This window comes from Dasypus novemcinctus, chromosome 15 (assembly GCF_030445035.2).
Source record: "Dasypus novemcinctus isolate mDasNov1 chromosome 15, mDasNov1.1.hap2, whole genome shotgun sequence".
Taxonomy (NCBI): Eukaryota; Metazoa; Chordata; class Mammalia; order Cingulata; family Dasypodidae; genus Dasypus; species Dasypus novemcinctus.
In genome coordinates, this window is record NC_080687.1 from 99,415,776 (window position 1) to 99,440,130 (window position 24,355).

The 24,355-nt window shown below is 39.8% G+C and overlaps 1 protein-coding gene and 1 long non-coding RNA gene across 7 annotated transcripts in view; both read right to left on the reverse strand.

Annotated features, from left to right (window-relative positions):
* Window positions 1–24,355, reverse strand: part of CAB39L (calcium binding protein 39 like) — a 428,008-nt gene that overhangs the window by 257,442 nt on the left and 146,211 nt on the right. The window lies entirely within an intron of this gene.
* The window catches only part of LOC139436503 (uncharacterized), a 43,721-nt gene that overhangs the window by 18,083 nt on the left and 1,283 nt on the right, over window positions 1–24,355 (reverse strand). The window contains exons 2-3 of the long non-coding RNA XR_011645765.1: window positions 22,960–23,119; window positions 4,402–4,485 (exon numbers count right to left, since the gene is read on the reverse strand). This is a non-coding gene — a long non-coding RNA (uncharacterized lncRNA). The remainder of the gene's footprint in view (window positions 1–4,401; window positions 4,486–22,959; window positions 23,120–24,355) is intronic.

The window sequence follows — 24,355 nt, forward strand, 5'->3', positions numbered from 1 at the left end:
CTAAGAGGAAATCTTAATTGTAAAAGTAAAATTGTTGAAATAAAGAATCAATTCATGGGACAAAGAGCAGTTTGTATACATGTGAATAGAGTTGGAAAATCAGAGTGAAAAACGCTCCATACGGGGGCATTCTGGGGACTGGGGAATTGTCCTGAATGACATTGCAATGACAATACAGGCCATTATTTATCTTTCCATAACCTACATAATTGTGTGGGAGAGAGTGTAAACTACAATGTAAACTGTAATCCATGCTTAGTGAAAATGCTCCAAAATGTGTTCATCAATGGCAATGAATGTACCTCACTAATGAAGAATGCTGTTAATGTGGGAAAATGGGGGAAGAGCAGGGAGCAGGGCATATGGGAATCCTCTATATTTTTTATGTAAAGTTATGAAATCTATCTTTAATATAAAATTTTTAATTTAAAACTCTCCCAGAAATAGTGAAAAGAATAGAAACAGACCATACAAAAAAGAAAAGGCAAGTGCAGACTCCTAAGAAGTAAAATAAAGAAAATGGTGAAGAAATGTTCTAAAACAAAAAAATAAATTTCCAGTATTAAAAAAAGAATATCACTGAAGTGATAGCTGTAGTATAAATGTGCCTGACTCCTAATGAATGAGAAATTTACCAATACATAAAAGGAAAAGTTAATAGCCATTTGCCTCTTGTTAATCAGATGTCATTTAAAATTTCATTGCTTCAGAGACCTTTTCTCACCTTCAACATGTAGGCCTTGCTCACTCCTTATTACACCACCATGTCTAATTTTTGTCATAACTTTTCACTAAGTGCTATCTTCTCATTTACTAATTTGTTTCTTTTCTGTCCCCACATCTCCTCTGCCTGAACACAGACTTTAAGAGAACGCGGACCTAGTCCCTGTTATTTGATTCTCTATCATTAGCACACAGCACTTGCTCAACATATTTTATTAGATCAATGAAGTAATTAATTTTCTGAAAAAATAGACTACATATTTCCTTTTAATATAACTGTGCCAAAGTTATATTTAAAATACTATTTTATTTAAAAATTAGTTTACTAACCTTTTAGAAGTACTTCCATGAAAAAGAGTAAGATTATATTTAGGGTGCTAGATTAGAGATGGGACTAAAAAAATCACCCAGAAATTAGTAGAAATAAGAAAAACTATTTTATAGCAAATCTTCAATTAGAAAACCATCTGTCCCTGCATATTTTTTCCTCCAGACTTGTTTTATACTTCTTTTATTGATACTGGAGGAGGCAAAACTTTTAGGTAGGTAGGTATTTAGAACTTGGCCTTCTTGTAACATCTGATTTCTAAATCTGTAAACTGAGAATATCTGGTTGTAAAAGACTGGCTAATGCTTTACTTGGAAATATTTTTCTTGGTAAGTAATATAAAACTATGCTGTCCATTTGCAAAAATGCCAAGATCATCAGTAGGAAAGAAAAATCCTTATTGTTAGGTCACCCTCAGTTGGCAGGTCAGAAGATACCATACTCTGAAATTGAGACTGGGAGAACCAACACAAAATGAATAAGAATAGTCATCTGCACAAGTAACTGATGATATATGGTCTATAAAATGTAACAGATGGAATCATTGTCTGTTCAAATCTTCCCAAAGGACCAGAGGGGCTCCCAGATCTCAGCAAGAGACTAAATATAACATTAGATCACCTGTGATCTAACTAATAATGATGGGCAGGTAACAATGCCATGAAAGGGGGTAGAGGATATACAGAGTAAGAAGAGAACTCCCAAAGATTTCATTTTGGCCAATATACTGTGAGCTTCAGCCAGGCTGGCAGAGGTATACTGGACCACTTGGGATGAGGTCGAATAGGAAGAAGGGGCATGTATTGCCCATGAACAGCTACCCTTCGGACTAACCTCATCAACAAATCTTAATTTGGTTTTCTAAGAAGATACCTATTCTGGGAAGAGATGTGCTAAGCAACCATCATTAGCATTCTGCAACCTTCCAATTATATTTCAGATTAGAATAAATAAACTGAGCTCTAACGTATCAGGTTCCTGAAGTGCTTAGCACAAGTTAACCAGCCTGGAAAACATGAACAAGTAAAGTCGGGCACAGACATCTGACTCACAGTGCCAGAGGCTATAATTTTGGGAGGCTGCATGTTTCTTACTCAGTCACCCTGCATCTATTCCTCTCTACCATCTCTCAACCACAATAGAGATACAAACCATGAATTAGCTGTCTTATAGCAAATAGAGAACTGACGTGATCTGGTAGTGGTATTACAATCTCTCATCTTTCCTAAAAAATAGCATGAAATTGTTACCTCCTATGAAATATTTTATAATATTTTAGAGTTTTCCATTTAAATTATTCTTAAGAACAGCTGTATAGTCATGAAGTCATGACACTAAGTGAATAAATGTAGAAATTTTAGAATGAATAGATATTTTAATCTTATCACTCACTTTCTGTCAACTGGGTCATCCCTCTCACTTGTCAGAAAGATCTAAAAGTAAGTTTGGGGCATCCTACTAGGTTTTCCTGGTGACAGTAAAAAGGCTTGGAGTTTCCCTTTTTCATCATTGCCATATAGAAGGTTTTTAAACATTTTTTAGCACTGAAAATTTTTCTTCAAATGAACTTTTAGACATTACATATGCCTAGTTAACTTCAAGTTTGCAGTGATGAATAGATAAATTTCACAGGAAATGGTTTTTACAGACATATCTTAAATTAACAGACCTGTTTTTATGGTATCCTTGGGTCATATTTAATGTGTCATTAAGCCAGTGTTTCCCAAACATATATAATTGTACACTAGTTTTAGGAGATATTAATAGGAGTTAACAATAATAATAGCACTTATATGCCAGATGCTAGTCTAAGTGAGTGACATATACTAATTCATTAATTCTCAACTAATCCTATGAGGTATATTTTCTAGAAGAGAGAAATGAGCCACAGAAAGAGTGAGTAAAGCTTGCCCATCAGCAGGAGTCTGGAAGAGACAGAGCTGAGATTTGAGTCCAGTCTGACTTGAGTCTATGCTTATAGTCACTACACTTACCTGACTTTCTAATGTTTAAATAAGTTTGAGGAATTTTTTGTTACACACATTTCTTTGCTATGGAACTTGTACACTGATAAGCACTTTGAACCTCCAAGAGAGAACCAGAGTATGCAGAGGTTCCTAAACTTATTTCACCACAGAATTTCTTTCACACAGAGTAAATGTGTGCAGAACACATTTTTGGAAACGCTATTATTAAATGGTATTTCTTTATCTCTTTAAACAGAAGCCCTCCCCCACAAGCCAATTTTGGGCTTTAATCAATAGCTTAAAACTCTAAACACAGATAACATTAATATTATGCTATTCTCTCAGCTTGTTGGAGTTTGAGTGACCAAAATCCCTCGACTGGGCTGAGGGTCCAGGAAAGGACCCTCACTTTCAAGTTCTACGTGGTGTCATCCCTAAAGGTATGTTATACCCTAAGCTCATATGCTACAGGCCTTCCTCAGATTCTTACACACTGTTAATGCAAGCACGGGCCTGTCTTTTAAATATTTCCGCCAATTCACATATCTTGAATCGTAATGCAATTCTAACATCCACTAATCTAACTAATAAAAATCTATTTATGGGAAGCGGACTTGGCTCAACTGATAGAGCGTCCGCCTACCATAGGGAGGTCCACGGTTCAAACCCTGGGCCTCCTGACCTGTGTGGAGCTGGCCCATGTGCAGTGCTGATGCATGCAAGGAGTGCCATCCCACGCAGGGGTGTCCCCCGTGTAGGGGAGCCCCATGCACAAGGAGTGTGTGCCATAAGGACAGCCGCCCAGTGTGAAAGAAAGTCCAACCTGCCCAGGAGTGGCATCCCACACACAGATAGCTGATGCAACAAGATGACACAACAAAAAGAGACACAGATTCCCAGTGCCACTGACAAGAATAGAAGTGGACACAGAAGAATATGCAGCGAATGGACATAGAGAGCAGACAACTGGTGGGGGGGTGGGGGGAAGGGGAGAGAAATTAAAAAAATAAATAAAAATCTATTTCTGACCTCCACCGTGGGAATTAACAACGTTTCGGGTGGAAAACAGAAGGCCTGCAGTGGCCCCTCTGGAGAATGGCTTCCTGAGTAGAATGCTAGCTCCTGGCCCCTGGACTGAACCCACCGTTAGGCTATCAGCTGTCCCTGGGGAGAAGTTTATAGCTACCTGCACATGCAAGTTATCACACTGCCTAAACAGAAGCATTTTTTAAAAGAAATTACAGGCATAGAACAAGTTCTTTAAAATGTAAGTTTGCCTAGTACATTTTAAAAATCTCATTTGCATACAGCTTATATTTATTATGAAAGAAAGTGTACATATAATCCCTATTCCATTAACCAACTTTAAGTCATATCACTTACTTATTGCTTCTGCAACACATCAAAAAGTTCCTCCTTAATCTCTGCATAGTGTTGTTTTGCAGTCGAATTTATTCTACAATTAATCTAAGAAAAGGAAAAGTACATATGATTGTGTTTTAAATACAGATGATATCCCCTAAATTAGAAAGTCATACATAGAACTTATTAGGTATGAAACAGCATGTCTGACAATAGCAAATTTATGAAATCTACAATAAAGTGCAATAACATGCATTCTATGTTCACCCTTCATATTTTAGTTCAAGAAATAGAACTGTTCTTTGTTCTATTTGTTGAACTGTGGTCTTTGTTCAACAAAATTTAAGTTTGGCTCAAGTACAGGGCACTTGGAACGGTTTCTCATTTTCTACAAGAACCCAAAATGTGAAACAAAACATACTTCAAGTCAATTTTACATCATCATAGTGAATTATGATATTTCCATTCTGAAATATTCTGTAGAATAAATCAAAGGAGTGAGAGGGAAGAGAGGTGCCCCTCTACATTTCCTAGAAATGTATGGATTTATGTCTTGCGAGAAAACCGGAAGTCACTGGAGAATAAAAAGACATGGCAAAGTACATCGCCAAGGTAGTGATAATAGCATCACGTCTATCTACACTGAGGCCGACAGAAATGTGCCACAAGCCCCTAAACTCTTGGCAAGGACAGAGAAATGAAAACGGATTTTAAAAAATACTGTTTTACAAAAGAAAAAGATAATTAGAGCAATTTGGGCATAAATGCTAATTCTGAGATTGGGGCTGAGGGCACAGTCACCTGTAAATGTCACAGCTCCCAGGAGTACCAATGAGAAGGCGAATCCCACAACTCCGAGGCCGCAGCCTGGTTCCAGAGCTGTGGCCGGGAGAGCCCGGGAGGGTGAAAGCGGAAGCTACTCCTGGGTCCCCTCTCCCCTACCTGCCTGCGGGGCTGCCGCACCCGACGCCGCGCCAGGAAGGGGCTGGGGCCGAGCGGCTGGAGGCGCGGAGGGGCTGGCGGGGAGGGGCGGCCAAGCGCTGCAGGGCTCGGAACTCGTGACTAGAGTCAAACTTTCCTTAAACGGGGGCAAATTTTACTCGTGATCCTGGTAGGAGTTTGCTCTCCGCCTGTCTTTCGGGATGATGGCTTTTTCCCTTTACTTTTCATTCTTCTTTATTTATTTTTAATTTCCTAAAACAAAGCCGGTTAAAGCTGAAATCTTCGCCGATCCCTGGCTAACAGAAGATTTCTGCTACTTGGCCGTCACTGTCGCCCAGTTGCTCCCACACGCTGGGCACCGGGCCAACCTTCCTGTGCCCTCCCCGTCCACCCCAGGTGTCGCTGTCCCTCTGAGCCCTCCAACGTCTCGCCCTCACCCCCGTGGTGAGGATGAGAGCAGGGTTAGCCCAGCTAGACGGCAAAGGACGAGTGGGCACCCTCGCGGACACGCCCACCCCCCCTCTTTACCTGGCGCTGGACAGCGGTCCGGACCGAAAAGGAACTCCGCGCCCAGGGCAAGGCGAGCAACACAGCACCTGGCGGCGCCGAGATGCTGGCACGCGGGGAACAGCAGGCGCGCGGTCCGGAGCGCGCCATTCTCAACGCCGGGGCGGCGGAGGGGACGGAGCACGTCCAAAGACCCCAGGGCCAGAATCGCTGTCCCCCAGATCCTTTGCTCGTTTGCGTCTAAGGGAAGGGACGCTTCCTACATACCCTGATTCTGAAGAAGGTTACATCCAGCTTTTGGCTTCCACTATGAGTTGGAGAGACTGACCAGAGGGTTCAATGTTTTCTGGCCAATGTTAAATATGATTAAAATAGTCAAAGTCCATAGTCATTTGTCAGGAGGAATAAAATTATTCCATTTACTCAAGGTATCTTTTCCTAAGTTTAGGAAGAAGCAATCACGTATTCATTGTAAATTAAAAATACACTCATACTCCTGGTAGAGTAAACCAGAAAAATGTAAACTAATGCCAAACAAATGAAAATAAACATGGAAAGAAAGTGTTTAAAGTGTAGATGAAGCATACTAAATTTCTGTAGGCAAATTACAATATAAAAATTACCACAAAAAGGAAGAAATAAAGATCTGTTTGCTATTATGTGTTGGTACATACAATGATGCTGAGTAAAAAAAACTGTCACAGTTGAAAACATGGAATAAAAAGATTAAACTCATATTTAGTATTTCTGTAAAGTACTTTGTGCGATACAAAACTGAATAAAACCTGATCATTGATTTGTGTCAGGCTAGTTACCCTAAGGTCAGACCTAAGCACACAGAGGAGAGCTTTTAGATGGTGGCTGTTTTTCTAAGAGGTAACAAAATATTACTAAATAGTGTTTTGGGGGCAGGCAGAGTATTAAGTAATAAAGTCAAATGAGTGACAGATACAGGGTAGTTTCTGAGTTAAGAAAGTAATGAAGTCAAATGAGGGAAGCGGACTTGGCTCAATGGATAGAGCATCCACCTACCACATGGGAGGTCCAGGGTTCAAACCCCGGGCCTTCTGAACCATGTGGTGAGCTGGCCCATGTGCAGTGCTGATATACGCAAGGAGTGCCCTGCCATGCAGGGGTGTCCCCCACATTGGGGAACCCCACACGCAAGGTGTGTGCCCCGTAAGGAGAGTTGCCCCATGCAAAAGGAAGTCCAGCCTGCCCAGGAGTGGCACCACACACATGGAGAGCTGACGCAACAAGATGATGCAACAAAAAGAGACACAGATTCCCAGTGCCACTGACAAGAATTCAAGCGGACACAGAATACACAGCAAATGGACATAGAGAGCACACAACTGCGGGGGGGGGGGGGGGGGGCGGGGAGAGAGAAATAAATAAAAATAAAATCTTAAAATAAAAAATGAGTGACAGATACAGGATAGTTTGAGTTAAGAAAGTTTCTGTATAACACATACTATGGGATGTGTGACAACTAAGAAATAACCACTTACAAAAATTCACAATTTTGCCTTCATTTGAGCTCTATGGGTTGAAAGGCCAAAGTTTCTTCTCATATAATATAAATTGGTGCTATCAATATGCCATACACTCTCCCAATGGTGGCTCTAAATGTCCATCTTTATATATATATATATTAGGTACTTGTTTACTTGTGGCCAATGTGCATATAAGTTATCTGCAGAGATGTGTTGATAGAACATTTGGGGCTTGCAATTTAGAACTTCATCATTGTTCTGAAGTCTCCACTAGCCATTCTGGACCTATGTCCCACCCTTCTCCACCTGCTTTGTGTCTGTGGGGAATAACCTTTATTGATTATATCAAAGGTTCCTTGACCTTTGGTCTCTATTTGGGTTCAGCCAATGGGAGGCCACAATAATAGATTAGAGGGCAGGAAAGAGAATCGTCAGTGTATTTAAACTCATCCATTCTTTCAGCTACAGTTTGACAGTGTTTGTGTCAGATTTATCCCTAAGTAGTTCATAATTTTTTGACACTATTGTAAATGGTGTTTTTGGTAAATTTTATCCCACAAATTCTGATATGTTCTGTTTTTATTTCATTCAAATCAAAATACTTCCTAATTGTGAATTTGATTTCATCTGTGATCAATGGATTATATAGATGTGTTTTATTTTCTTTCCAAATATTTGGGGATTTTCCAGAGATATATATTATTAATTTCCAATTTAGGGAAGCAGACTTGGCCCAATGGCTAGGGTGTCTGCCCACCACACGGGAGGTCCGCGGTTCAAACCCTGAGCCTCCTTGACCTGTGTGGAGCTGGCCCATGTCCAGTGCTGATGTGTGCAAGGAGTGCCATGCCACGCAGGGGTGCCCCCCACATAGGGGAATCCTACGTGCAAGGAGTGCACCCCATAAGGAGAGCCACCCAGCACCAATGAAAGTGCAGTCTGCCCAGGAATGGCACCACACACATGGAGAGCTGACACAACAAGATGAAGCAACAACAAAAAAAGAAACAGATTCCCGTGCCACTGACAAGAACAGAAGTGGACAATAAGAAGAACATGCAGCAAATGGACACAGAGAACAGACAACTAGGGTGGGGTGGGGGAGGGGAGAGAAATAAATAAAAAATAAATCTTTAAGAAAATATATTTCCAATTTAATTCCATGGTAGGGAGAAAACATACTTTATATGACTTGATACCATTTAAATTTATTGAGATTTGTTTTATGACCCAATATTTTGTTCATGGGTTGGAAGACTCAATAATTTTATGATGTAAGTACATTCACTGCAATCCCAATCAATATCCCAGTCAGTAGGCTCTGTTTTTTAGAAATCTAGGGACTGAACAACCTAGTAAACCCAGAGGTGGATGAGGATTGTGGTTAATAATGCAAATACAAGAATGTTCTTCTATGAACTAGAATAAATGGACTCCACTGTGACAAGGTGGTGAAAAATGTAGTGAAGCATGGGAAAAATACAATGAATGTAACTTATGGAATATAGTTAGCAATACTGTAATATTCTTGCATCAGTGTCAAAGAAGGTACTATAACACTACGGATCAATAAGAAGGAGTATCAGATTTTTTTTCTTTTGAACTAAGGAAAATGTTCAAAGGTTTACTGGGGCAATGACTGCACAACTCTGTGATGAAAGTGAGAGCCACTGAGCGTACACTTTGGATAGAATGTACAAGTCATTGCATGGGAAAAATACAATTAATGCAACTTACAGACTATAGTTAACAGCAATATTGTAATATTCTTCCATCAATGTCAAAGAAGGTACTCTATCAACACTATGGGTCAATAATGGGGGATATGGGATTTTTTTCTGTGGACTAAGGAAAACATTCAAAGGTTTACTGAGGCAATGATGCAAAACTCTGTGATGAAAGTGAGAGCCACTGAGTGTTCAACTTGGATAGAATATACAAGACATGGAACTGTATAACACAGTGAACCATGTGGTGGAAGATGGACTGTGGTTGACAGTACAAACATGAGAGTGTTCTCTCACAAACTATAACAAATAAACAATACCAATAGATAGTGTTAATAATAGGGGGTGTATGGAAAAAATATACCAGGTGTACACTGTGGTTCATAGTAGTAACAGTCTGATCATGTTCTTTCATAATCTGTAACATGTTCCATAACAATGTTAAGGTGTAGGCGGAAGGGCGATAAATTGGAAATCCTGCACATTATGCATGATTATTTTGTAGGCTTATAACTTCTCTAATAATAATAAAAAATAGATCCATGCATATATGGACAATAGATGTTTCAATAAAGGTATAAAGGTATAAAGGTATAAAGGCAATTCAGTAATTCAGTATAGTCTTTGCAATAAATGGTGCTGAATCAATTGGATATCCATATACAAGAAAATTAATTTCAATCCATAAGTCATCTACATCAAAAATGAACTCAAAATGAATCATAGAATTAAATGTAAAATCAAAAACTCTAACTTCTAAGATAAAGTCATTGTGGCCTTAGTTACAGATCAGAGAGATCAAAGGGCATGAAGAAGAATGGTCAGTGTATTTAAACTCTGAGCACTCTCTCAGCTACAGTTTGATAGTGGTTATGTCAGATTTATGCATAAGTCTTCCATAATTTTTTTTATTTCTTAGGTACAACCCCAACAGCACAATCTATAAAAGAATAAATTGATAAATTGGACCTCATCAATATAAAACACTTCTCAAAAGACACTGGTAAAGAAATGAAAAGACAAGCCACAGACAGGGGAGAAAAATCTTTGGAATACAGATATTTGATAATTATAGAAAGAACTCTATATAATTTAATAATTACATAAAGAACTCTCAATAACAAGAAAAAATAAAATTCAATGATAAGAAAACAACTCAATATTTTTAAATGGGCAAAAGATTTGAACAGATACTTCAGTGTAGATTTACATTTGGCAAAGGAGCAAATGAAAAAATGCTCATCATCATTCACCTTTAGAAAAATGCAAATTAGAACCAAGAGAAACCACTATAAACCTCTTAGAATATCTTCACCAATAATGACCGTAACAAGTGTTGGTGAGGATGGAGAGAAACTGGAACTGGCATATAAAACAATGAAACAATTAGCAGTTTGGTAATTTCTTAAAGAGGTAAACATATACATGATACAGCCATTCCACTCCTAGTTATTTACTTAAGGGAACAAAAATCATATTCCATAAAAGACTGGGAAGTGAATTTTCATAGCAGCTCAATTTTTAATAGTTTATAATTTGTGCATCAATTAAATCTCAATAAAGTTGTTTTAAAAAGTAGAGCTAACGGGCAGCGGATTTGGCTCAATAGAGCATCCACCTACCACATGGGAGGTCCAGGGTTCAAACCCAGGGCCACCTGACCTGTGTGATAAGCTGGCCCACGTGCAGTGCTGTTGTGCACAACGAGTGCCCTGCCACGCAGGGCTGTCCTCCACACACAAGGAGTGCACCCTATAAGGAGAGCCGCCCAGTGCAAAAAAAATTGCAGCCTGCCCAGGAGTGGCGATGCACACACGGAGAGCTGACACAGCAAGATGATGCAACAAAAAGAGACACAGAATCCCAGTGTGCTGCTGACAAAAATACAAATGGACACAGAAGAACACACAGTTATGGACACAGAAAACAGACAACTGGGGGGTGCAGGACAGGGAAGGGGAGAGAAATAAAATAAAAATAAATAAATCTTTTTTAAAAAGTAGAGGTAAGGAGACTCTCCATAGAAAATTATTCAACCAGCACAGACTGTAAACTCAACTGCCCACAGGTGTTAGCATGGCAACATACTGACAAATGACCAAAGACCTAGGAAAATTGGGAATGAGAGTGGGTCAAAGTGGAACACTCATTTACCATCTAAAGATATTCAAAATAAAAAAGAAATACTTAAAGCTGCTGATGCTAAACAAAACAATCGATGGACCAGGTGTAGCCCAGGAGCAATGAGTTTGTGATATCTGTGCCTTTCTCTCCCATTCTTCCAACTCATTCATGGGCCAACTATGAAGAGGGACACTCTGAAATGCCACTGCTGGGAAAGCCCTCCCCTTGGCATTGTGAAATCCAATCTATTTATTGTAAGAAGGAACTGAAGTTCACATTGAAGTACAGACTTTACTGAAATAACAATAGAATAGAGCCATAGCAGCACTGGGATTCAACTGAAGCCTCCCTAAATTACAACCTAGGGCTGTTTTGCTACCACCCCATTGTTGCATCCCTGTAAAGGAAGTCAAAAAAGGAGGATTTTAAGACTACACCATGAAGCTTGAAGTCTCTCATTCCAGCTGAATGAAGTTCATTGCATTAGTTGATTAATTCACCTACCAATCTCCAGAGAAAAATGAACAAATCAATCAGCTGGTACTGCAAGGAAGTGGCTCCCAGCTACCTCCCTTATGCCAAGACCTGTCCTTACACTTAAAGATTAGAGATTGGACCCCAGCACTCCAAATGGCATTTAACCAGTAACAACTTAGGTGGCTGTAGGTGGCCAGAACATGGTGTGTGTAGAAAGGAAGCTTGCAGACTTGGACCTATGCACACACAGGACCTCAGAGCCAGCTCCTACCTCTCCTTATGGGACTCTCATCATTAAAATATCACAGGTAAAGGAGCTAAACACACATTTTCTTGTTACTACAATTATTCATATTTAAAAGTCCCTTTGGGAGTGTGTGAGTGCTCATCTTGTCATATGCATTATATCAGTGGGTGGAAACCCATATAATGAGTGGGAAGGTGGTAGACTCCCATCCTGGGGAGGCCTGCTACATCTTCAAATAGAGGAACAGGAGTCTCTCCAGAGCATGGGTGGTCCCTAATAGAGGAGGACAGATCAGTATGTCAAGCCCTCAGTGTTTTGCAAGAAACAGTGAATCTTGTCCTTCAAGAAGGGAAGCCTGATGGTTGCCATGAGTCCTTAATGGAGGGGGAGAGAAGAGTGGAATAGATGGAACTGGCATTTGGGGGGCAATGGAAGTGTTTGTTCTACATGATCTTGCTCTGATGTATAAGCCATGTTAAATTTCATCAAAATTTATAACAGCATATGGCCCAAAATGTAAACCTAATGTAAACCATTGACCATGGTTAGTAGCTATGTTTCAATATTTGTATATCAGTTGTAACAAATGTACCATCCACACATACAAAGTTATTAATAGAAGAAGGGGGAAAAGGGGAAGAATATTAGGTATATGGGAGTCCTCTGTACTCAACGCATGATTTTTCTATAACCTAAAACTTCTTTGAAGACAAAATGAAAAAAAGTAAGCCATTAGGGGAATAAACAGAAGAAAATGTCACAATGCATACATGACAACACCTTACAGTGCTGAAAGGCAAAATGTCAAAAAAAACGTTTTTAAATATGTTTTCATTATTTTTTATTATCCCCAATTTTTAAAATTTTTATCTTTTTCAATTTTTTTGTATTTTATTTCTTATTTTTAAAACTATTATTGTTTCATTTGCTTATTAATTGCATTTGGCTATTTTATTGGCTTCATTGTTGAAGAGGTTTTGGATCACAGAAGGGTTACAACTGTGGCAGAAGGGGGTCAGGGTGCAGGATGTCAGTAAAGGGGGATACATGGGAAGAAGCTCATCTGGGCATATATATAAGGCATATAAATGTGTTCAAATGTTCATAGGGCATTGTCAGTAGCTAGAGATTCACACAATAACTGAAAGAATAATGAATTCTCATCCTGGGGAGTTCTGCCACATTCTATAATGGAACAGCAAGAATCCCCTGAGCACAGGGGCAATGACTAGTGAAGGAGAATGGTCCATTGATAGGCCCTTGATATTGATGACTGTGCTTATGAATCTTTATTCCTGAAACTGAAACTTAACCTAGTATTATAGGGTACTTAAAAGTTACCTCCTGAGAGCCTCCTTGTTGCTCAAATGTGGACTCTCTCTAAGCCAAATTCAGCATATAAATACATTACCTTTCCCCTCCAGCATGGGACATGCCTCCCTGGGATGAGCCTCCCTGGCACTGAGGGATTACTACCAAGCACCAACTAGCAATACAACTGGAAAAAAGACTTTGACTAAAAGGGGGAAATGGTAAAGACAAATGAGTTCTTTTTGACTACGAGACTTCAAAGTGAGTTAAGAGGTCATTCCAGAAGGACAACCACCACACCATGGAGCCTAGAGTGATTACAACTGAAAATGGGAGGATTGCATCCAGCATCCAGGTGGAATCTGAGCCTCCTCTTGACATAAAGGTGCAATGGACACAACCAATCCAGTGTCCACATAGAAGAGGTGGCATTGGATTGGGAAAAGTGGACATAATGGACAAAGGGTATGGGGAAAGGCAGGAAGAGATGAGAGGTGGAGGCGTCTTCGGGACATGGAGCTGCCCTGGATGGTGCTTCAGAGGTAATCACCGGACATTGTAAATCCTCACAGGGCCTACATGATGGAATAGAGGAGAGTATGGGCCATGATGTGAACCAATGTATATGAGGTGCAGAGGTGCCCAAAGATGTACTTACCAAATCCAATGGATGTGTCATGATGATGGGAACGAGTGTTGTTGGGGGGGGGGGGAGAGGGGGGGTGGGGGGGTAGGGTTGAATGGGACCTCACATATATATTTTTAATGTAATATTATTACAAAGTCAATAAAAAATAAAAAATTAAAAAAAAAAAAAAAAAAAAGAGGTCATTCCAGAGGTTATGCCTATGCATGTCTCAGCAGGATCTCATTTACTGCCAAAGTAGATACTACTCCAAATAGCAGGGCTCCTGAGGACTCTGGGGACATACAGACACTATAGTCAGGGTAGATAGCTTTGTAGTTTGGTGCCTTGCCAGTGGGCCCTACTTTGGAATTTATGCTCCCCTGTGTGACAGAGTTGGACTCAGTTACAGTTTCCCTATACATAGCTCTTCTGTCCTATTTGAACCTACAATTAGAGTTGGTAGGTATACATCCAAGAGACTTAAATCTTTGGGCTGTCCATGTCCTACTGTCCAGTTCACTGGTCTCATGATGGACAACCACCACACCAAGGAACTGAGAGGGTCTACAACCACTAACAAGTGAGTCCCATCCATCAGCTGCCTGGGATCAAAGGCCCCTCTCAGTTAGAGATGGAATGGACAACACCATCCCAGAATCCTCAGGATTGGGGAATAAAATAGGAATTAAAGTAGACTTACTGGTATTCTACTATAGGCACATTGTGGTTCTGGCAATGGAAGAAATTTATATTATTGATGTGGAGGCAGTGGCCACTGGAGGTTCTGAAGGCAGGAAGAGGGAGAAATACAGGTGTAATATGGGGGAATTTTAGGGACTTGGGAATTGTCCTGAATGACACTGCAATGACAGATATCTTGCCATAACCTACAGAATTGGGTGGGAGAGAGTGTAAACTTCAATGTAAACTGTAATCCATGCTTAGTGGTAATGCTACAAAACGTGTTCATGGATTGCAATGAATGTACCATATAAATGTTGCTAATATGGGAAAGTGTGGGAGTGTGGAGAGTAGAGCATGTGGGAATCCCCTATATTTTTTATGTAACATTTATGTAATCTAAGTATCTTTTAAAAAATAAAATAAATAAAAGGCCCTTGAGAGAAACATATGAGATGACTGCTGGATAATAAAACGAGGACACATCAGCAATGGAGACTTAGCTCCAAATGCTGCTGGAAATTTAATTTGAACTTGGGAAATACATCTACTACAAATGTGTGTGAGAATGGAGATCTCACTTTTGTTTTAACTTTTGGCAGCACAGTAAGTGTACAAAGCAGCTTGACATTACTTGTGGTTAAAAGAAAACATTAGTTATCAAAATAATATTATCACAGTATAAGTTTCACATAGAGGTGCTGTTTGAGCTGGTAGTTTTAGCCCTCAGCTCGAAAAATTACACAAAAACTTTAGCAGTGCTAAAACTATTGAATTATTGTGTGATTATTCTGTAAGTCAGTATAATCAGCTTTCGTTTCTGACAAAAATTCACAGAATGAATGATGGTTAAGTCAACACAAGTGAACTTCATTGAAACAGTATTGATATCACTGGTTCAATTATACATGGCAGATTCAAATATTTTCTATAAAGTTCCTGCTGAAGAATGATATAATGAATAATCATGGGTTTTAACACCTTCCATTTTCACACGCTATGTACATTTTTCCAAATAAGCCTTTTTCTGGTCTCCACATATTTTGCAACATTTGTCTGTATTAATAACACATTTTAGCAGATTTCACTTCAGTTTGTACTGAATTTGTACTTTCAAAATCTTTGAAAATATTCTCATCTGTTCATAGAATCGAACTTTTCTGCCACTTCAAACTTGGAATCAATCAATTCCTCACATAAACAACTGAACAATATTGGTAATGTCCACTAACTCATCAAGACTCAAGGAATTTGAAATAATTTGCCTTGCTTTTCAATTAACTATTGCTGTTGCTTGCAATATCCTTAATTCTTAAAGCAACTGTTTTCACCAAAGACTAAAAGTCTTAAAGTTAATTTTTTCCTGGAAACTCTTCTTTTTGTTACTGCAATCAAACACCATGATTTAATGAACTTACAATCAGTAAATGGCTTTCTTTGTTCACTAAAATGAACCACTTGAAAATTCAGTTGCAACCTCATTTTTATTTTATATTTTTGTGGAGAAATTCTGCTGTGCTGAAATATTCCATTTAAATGTTCTAATTTATCTGACCATCACTTTCCTGTGATTTGGGAATATTTGATGAGTACATAATCTGTTAATGTCAATGTATTCTGTAATCTTTTAGCACAGCTATGGTGTTATTACATAATAAACACAATGCTGTGCCCTCTAATTCAAAAACAAAATGATCTATGCTCTACTGTGCCTTAAAAGCATGATATTTAAAATCTACTTTTATCTTATTTTTTTGGCTTGGTATGATGGGTATGCACTATTCAAAAAAAATAAAGACTATCATGACATGGTGACATGCATTGCACTTGAAACACTGTTAAGTTACTACAACACTGAGATTTTAGAGTGGTGAGCAGCACTGCAAAGCTATGAGAGCAGTCTGTCTCACAACAAATCAAATCTGTTGCAGCATAAAAGCAGCCATAGATAATATATATAATACATATAAAAAATGCACATGGCTGGAGCCCAATAAAACTTTGTGTACTGAAACATGAATTTCATATAATTCTCATGTGTCACAAAATATTATTCTTCTTTTGACTTTTTTCAACAATTTAAAAAATGTAAAAATCACTCTTAGCTCATGGACAATACAAAAAAAAAAAAACAGGCAGTAAGCTAAATTTGACTAGTGGACCACAATTTGCCAACTTCTGCCATAAACCTTCAGTAATCAACAGGGTATCATGTTGGCAAAAGGACATATGAACAATGAAACAAAATAGAGTTTTGATGCAGACCACACATAGAATATATAGATATTCAACATTTTTGTCTTTTCAAAAAAAAATGACTGTAGAAAATTGGACATCCATAAGAAAAAAAATTACTTAATCTATACCTACCCCAAATTAAAAAAATAACTCTCAAACAGTAAAACCTAAAAGCAAATATAGGAGAAAATAGTTGTGACCCTCTGGTAGGTAAAAACTTTTTACCTAGGATATTAAAAAGTACAAACCATTTTAAAATTTTTTGAAAAAGTGGACTTCATCAAAATTAAAAACCTCTATTCTTTGAAAGACCAAATTAAGAATATTAAAACACAAGACAAAAACTGGAAGAAAATATTTTCAAGACTCTTAGCTGATAAAACACTGATATCAAGAACATATAAATAACTCACATTTCAATAATAAGAAAAAATATTTAAATAGGCAAAAATATTTGAACATGTATTTCAACAAAAAAGAGGTTTGTTTAGTGGATATGCACATCAAAACATGCTCGACACCATTGTTATTATGGAAATATAATTCAAAACCACATTGAGATTCCACTCCACATATATTAGAATAGTAAAAGTAAAAATATTGACAATATCAAGTGCTGGCAAGAATACAAAGCAACAGGAACTCTCTGTTGTCAGAAATGCAAAAATGGTACAGCCACTCTGAAAAACAATTATTATTTTAAACATACATTTACCACATGTACAGAAATCTCACCCTTAGGAACTTATGTAAATCAAATGAAAACCCATTGCCGTGCACAGAATAATGGTCCCCAAAGATTTCTATATCCTAATCCCCAGAACCTATGAATATGGCAGATGGCAAAAGGAAATTAAGGTTGCAGACAGAATTAATGTTGCTAATTAGCTGATCTTAAAATAAGGAGATTATCCTGTACAATCTGGGTTTGCTCAGTGTAAGCACAGGGGTCTGTAAATAGAGAATCAGAGTCAGAGAAAATGTGACAACAGTAGTAGGGGTCATTATGATTTGACTGAAGGCTTTGAAGATGGGACAGGGCCACAAACAAAGAAACGCATGCAGCCTCAAAAAGCAGGAAAAGGTAAGGAAGCATAATCTCCTTGAGAACCTCCAGAAAGGCAACCAACCCTGCCAACACCTTGATTTTAGTCCAGCAACACCCACTTTAGACTTCTGATCTACAGAACTATAAAATAATAAATTTGTGTGAAGCTAATACATTTGTGGTCATTTCTTACCACAGCAATAGAAAACTAAAATATCTATGTACACACAAAATCCTGTTAAGTGAATGTTTATAGTAGCTTTATTTATAACTGCAAAAAGCTGGAAACAACCCAAATGTCCATCAACTGGTAAATGAATATTTAATATATTGAAGTAATTAATACAATGTAGTTCCACTATAAATAAAAGGGAACAGGCAACTGATACATGCAAGAATATGAATGAGCCTTAAAAGGATTATGCTAAGAGAAAAATGCCAGATTAATCATGTAAATTCCTGGAATTAGCAAAAATTCCTTGGAGAATTCCAGACCTTTCAAAGGCTATGAATCAGTGGAACCACACACAGATTTCTAAGAGGTAAGGGGGAAAAAATTAATATTATGCTTATAGCTTGGATAAATAGACTTTGCTTATATGTATGATATGATAAATGTGATATAGAATGGAGTTGGGAAGTTGGAAGGCCCTGAGAAGAGTGGAGGGACTGACTAGGATAGAGCAGGAAGGACTAGGGGATCACCTTCCTCTTTGGGCCCCCACATCCACCCTAAACAACCTTTTGTGATTGTTCTACAGCTTTGGGATGTAGACTGTAGTCTAGAGCACACATTCATAGTGCCTAATTGCCTGAGGTAGCAATGCACTTCAAAGGAGGCATAGTGTTTAGCTTAAACTCACCCTAATGGGTAGCTGATTCAATATTCTACTTCCTGTGGGAGGTGGGACTTCTCCTTCAGTTATTGTCTTCCAGAGAAAACAACCTTTCCAACACTTGTAAAAGACATCAATCAGGCTGAGCCCAGCTCCCAGCACACATGGATTCTCTCTTGATCCTCTCCCTCTCCCCACTTTTCAAAATCCATTGTGGGATCTAAGCCCCCTCTTGAAAAAGAGATGGAGTGAACATCACCATCTCAGGTTCCACAGAATGGAGGAACAGAATATGGATTAGAGCGCACTTACTGGTATTCTACTATAGAACTATTGTGACTAGTAATGGAAAAAACTGTAGCATTGATGTGGAGAAAGTGGCCACGGTAGTTGCTGAGGGCAGGGAGAGGGAAGAAGAGATGTGATGTGGGGGCATTTTCTGGACGTGGAGTTACCCTAAATGATATTGCAGGGACAGATACTGGACATTATATATCCTGCCAATAACCCACTGAATGGACTGGGGGAGAGTGTAAACTACAATGTACACTATTATCCATGTGATGCAGCAGTGCTCCAAAATGTATTCACTAAATGCAATGAATGTGCCACAATGATGAAAGAGGTTGTTGATGTGGGAGGAGTGGGGTGGGATGGGTGTGGGGTATATGGGAACCTCTTATATTTTTTAATGTAATGTTTTTTTAAATCTATGTATCTTAGAAAAATACAATTAAAAATATTTTTAAAAAATAAAGTTTCCTGGTTATCTCATGTTAAAAATAAAAGAAATCAATTGTGTAGACACAGAGAGAGACCAGAGACAGAGTCTCCTGAAAGAAGAGAAGATCATGTTTCAAGGGGAACAGTTTGGGCAGGGTAGGGTTTCTATCTGAAGCTCACAGACCATCTGCCCCAGTGGGGTAAAGCCCTCTGGGATAAATTCTCAAGCATGGGAATCCAATAGTCAAAGTCCCTCACACGGATCACTTTCTCGTCTCAGGTGACTTTGGGCCAAGCTTTTCCTTTGTGTTAAGTCTGATCTGGAGAGCAATGCTGGCCCTCAGAAAGCCTCTGTTCAGATGCTAGAGCTGGAGATCTGCCCTCAGTGAGCAGAATCCCATCCAGTAATGTACACAGACAGGCACCTATAGGGCTGCAAGTCTGTGCCCTTCTCAGCAAAGGACTATTGACTAAAAATTCAGTTAAAGATGACAGAAAGGCCTTTGAGTTTTTCAAAGCTGAAAAATAGAAAATATTTTTGTTGATTTGAAATATGAATAAAAGGAAAAGAACTCAGAACTCCATTAATTCAAATATAGAAAGACTCATTACCGATGAATGATGACTATCTGCAGTTTGCATAGTGAGAGTGAGAGCTAAGTTTCCACCTTCATTCTTTCTTTCAGTATCAGTGAAGAACCTCAAGAAGAGAGCCCAAAGGGGGAACAACCAAAACCTCTAGTTACTCCAAGGATTAACCTTACCTCACCTGCCCATGGAGTCCCATATCCACAATCTCTGAGGGTATTAGTCGCCAGAGCCAGTCCCTCTCAGAAGACAGAGCCCTCAGCAAAGAGACCCACGGAAGGAAGGAAATCAGAACTTGGGACACTTCCAATACTTTGCTCTACACATCCATTAAGATGAAAATGGGATGGTACTGAGCCATGGGTCTTGCCCGCTAGGTGGCAAAGCAAGATGTAGAGGAACAAAGATTGGCTTGTTTTGGGGACAGAACCGTCTTGAGTTTGAACAGGTTGCTTAATTTCCCTAAAGCTCAGATTCCTCCAAGAGATCACTACTCTACTGGCCAATTTAGCCACAGGACCGTTGGGAGGTTCACATGGGATAATGTGTGGGAAAGCACTTTGTAGATTATAAAGCACTATATATGCTTTCACCTCACAATTGTCATTGACCATTTGTTCTCCTATCTATGCTTATGTCTTTCAAAGTCTAACCTTCTAAATCTTCCAAGAAAAGACTTTATACTCATCCACCTATGTGAACACTTTTCTGCTATCATAATCACTTGTAACCAAGTCACCTGGTTGCCCAGGATAGAGAACTTATCAGAAAAGAACTGAGGGAAACAGACTTTGGCCCAGTGGTTAGGGCGTCCGTCTACCATATGGGAGGTCCGCGGTTCATATCCCGGGCTTCATTGACCCGTGTGGTGCTGGCCATGTGCAGCGCTGATGCGCGCAAGCAGTGCTGTGCCACGCAGGGGTGTCCCCCCCGTGGGGGAGCCCCACGCTCAAGGAGTGCGCCCGTGAGAAAAGCCGCCCAGTGTGAAAAGAGAGAGCAGCCTGCCCGGGAATGGTGCCGCCCACACTTCCCGAGTCGCTGACGACAACAGAAGCGGACAAAGAAACAAGACGCAGCAAATAAACACCAAGAACAGAGAACCAGGGGAGGGGGGGGGAATTAAATAAATAAATAAATCTTTAAAAAAAAAAAGAAGTTTAAAAAAAAAAAGAAAAGAACTGAGATGGCATCGAAACTGCTCTTTCTTCAGAAAAGGTGAATTAATCTCCTTTTCTTTTCTTTATTATTCTAGGCATGGCCTATGCAATTTCTAAGTCCTAATGCAGTTTGGGGGAACATGGAAGAGAGAACCAAAAGGAAAGAGAATGTGAAAAAAGCCTGAGGATGAGAGATAAAAAGCACATTGCCAATTCAGGATGTGGTGAGAGCCAACCTGCCAGGTGCCCCCGGTTCCATTCTGCTCCTGACTGAAGCTTATACCTCCTGTCTCCCACAGCTGCTACCTGGACAAGCTTTGGGTTACAGTGGTACCAAGATTTCTGCTCAAAGGAGAGTGACTGAGCAACGGCATAAATTGACCAGCTATTTGGGGAGCCTGGAAATACTGCTCCCCCATTGCCTCCCTTGGCTTCTATGCCTTCTATCTTAGTTTCCTGGGGTTGTCATAACAAAGTACCCCAAAATGGGTAGCTTAAAACAACAGAAATTTATTGTCTCACAGTTCTAAAATCTAGAAGTCTGAATCAATGTGTCAGCAGGGCCATGCTTGCTCTGAAGTCTGGGTGGCGGTGGCTTGCCTGCAATCCATGGCATTCCTGACTTGTGACATAGCTCAGTCTCTTGCCTCTGTCACATGGTTGTTCTCTCTCGCTCACTACTAACTCTTTATTACCTCTTGTAAATGAGAAATGTGGCACCCACAGGGGATCAGAGAAAACATGCATCTTAGGAACTCTCCTTCTTTGATCCAGACCCTCAACAGGGGCTAGAAGCCCACATTACTCAGGTTGGAGTAAAACAAAAGGAGGAGGTGGGTCCTATCTCTCCAGGTCACTGAATTTCTACATCTGTTTAAGCTGAGAGAGGCCAAATCTGGACCCCTTCTCCAGCCTGCCTTTCTCTCTTCAAGCTCCTTAAAGGAAATTACAACAAGCAATTCAGTCCCCACTCTGGATAATACTCACCCTGCCCTCTCACCCATGGAAGAGGATGACCAGGGGACCTATGACTTCTCAGATTAGTCATGGGATTGCAGAGACCCCTGTGACCCAGGATAGTAGACAAACATTTCAGCTCCTCACACCCAGCATCATGGGCAAAATCTGGCAAAGGGGGACTTCACAGATGATAAACAGAGGAAGCTCAGAGCAAACTACAAGTTCAACAACAGCAGCAATGAGTCCAGTGAATCGAGCAGGAGTTGTGCCCCCAAGAAATTCCAATCACATAATAGTAATAGTACCACTTACAGAGGAGAGGTCACCAAAGAAAGGGCTCAGTATACACTTTGGGAAAAGAAAGTTGCAAATCAATCTAGGAATTCCTTAGAGGGCCAGAGTCTAGACTGTCAAGTCAAGGAATCCTCAGCTCTAAAGCCACATTTGGAAGATGTCCTGAGAGTCAGCTGTGAAATTTTCAAAAGCAAACCAGATTCTGAATAGTTTAGGGGTCCCAGTGACCAAGAAGTGTTCCCCACTACCAATAACACCAGTTGACCATGATTCACAATAGTCATGCTTTAAAGTATAGCTTGCTGGTGAGTTAAAGTTCAAATTGGAAGTAACACCTCAGAGTTGGTCTTTGTGCCTTCACAGAATATAGTAAATAGTTTAGGCTTTTCAGGCTACAAACAGTCTATGTCACATATTATTCCTTTTTGAAAAATCTATTTTTAAAATGTAAAAAACATTATTTTTAGCTTGGGGGCTGTACCAAAAGAATATCCCAAAGCCAAATGTCCTCAAGTTGGAGTTGGAGTTGGAGTTGGCCCAGAAAAATAAGACCACAGACTTAGATTTAGATTCTAACTTCTCACAATTCACTCACCAAGTGTTCTCAGTTAGTAGACGGCAGCTTCTCGGGTGCTGTGCATCCCTGTGGAGGCTAGGAGGAGCAGCCTGGGCAAGCAGGAACCCTGGATCCCGAACCTTCTAGTCCTATGGCAAATCTAGGACAAGAATTTGGCTTCACATGATGAGAGGGTACTCTAGGAGACAAAAAGGAGGAAAGCATCAAGAAATGGATGCAGAATTAGAGACTTTCCAAGCCAGAGGGAGGAGCCACCATGCAAAGGGACTACTAGTCACCCATGTAAGCAAGAATATGCCTTTCCTGGCACAGAATGGAGAGGATTCCCCAAAGGGTACTTTAGGTAAAATGATGAGGGGCTTTTTCCAGATACTTAACCCCAAAAGAAAAAGGTCAATGGGCTTGGAGTTTCCCTATCAAAAGGCAAAGTAGTGTCAGGCTCTGTGCAGAATCCAGGCCAGGTAGAAATGGAAACTATCTTTATGGGAAGTAGGAACACTGAAGCTCAGGTGCATTGAAGAGATATAGGCCCAGCCTAGAGAACACACTGAGACCTGGGCATGTACTTCATTCACAGGGTGAAAGTTAGCTCTGGAAGGGCCTGTGAATGGGTATTTCTACAATTACAGGTCTCCCTCCTACCTCATGCAAAGGAAAAGTACTGAGTGCCAGGTCATGAAGCCATCAAAGCTGCATTGACAGAGGTGTTCATGTAGGGACAGGCAGGTCAATGACATGCACAGACATCCATGAGAATTGTAAAAGTGAGTATCAACAACCATGCCTGAAGTATCCTCCCCACAAGCCCCAAGGTCTCTCATAACCAAGGATACTTTTTCTTTGAAAATATATTTGTGGTTTTTTTTTTTTTTTCAATAGGAGCATGTTGCCTTACATCTGTAACAGGTTTAGGGAATAAATTTAGGATATCTCAGAAGTTTGGATTTGGAGAAAGAAGCTTGCTAGCTTTGGCTCTTTTATATGCCTTTTTGAATTTCTAAAAGGTGACCAGATGTATGAAGCAGTTGACTGTGGCACTTACCCATTCTCCTAGTTCCTTCATTTATACCTACGCAGATGTCTATTTTTAAATTTGGTTTTGAATTAACAATATTACCAATGTTTGTGTGTGTGTAGATGTGTGTGTGTGCATATTTTAGGAGTGCTTTGTCAATGTGAGAAAAGCCAACAAGGCCTCCTCTCCAGGAGCTCCCCTTCTCTCACTACTATGCAGGCATAACAGGACCAGAAATCCCTACTCAGCTTCTAGGAAGGCCACAACAAAAGTAGCTTCACAAAGCCCAAAGGGAAAAACTAGAATTTGGTGGTGGCCAGGCCCTGATTTCAGAGCTGAGAGGAGAAACCTGTGATCCTGAATCCCTTGGTGGCGAATAGGTCCCACCTGCCCCAAAAC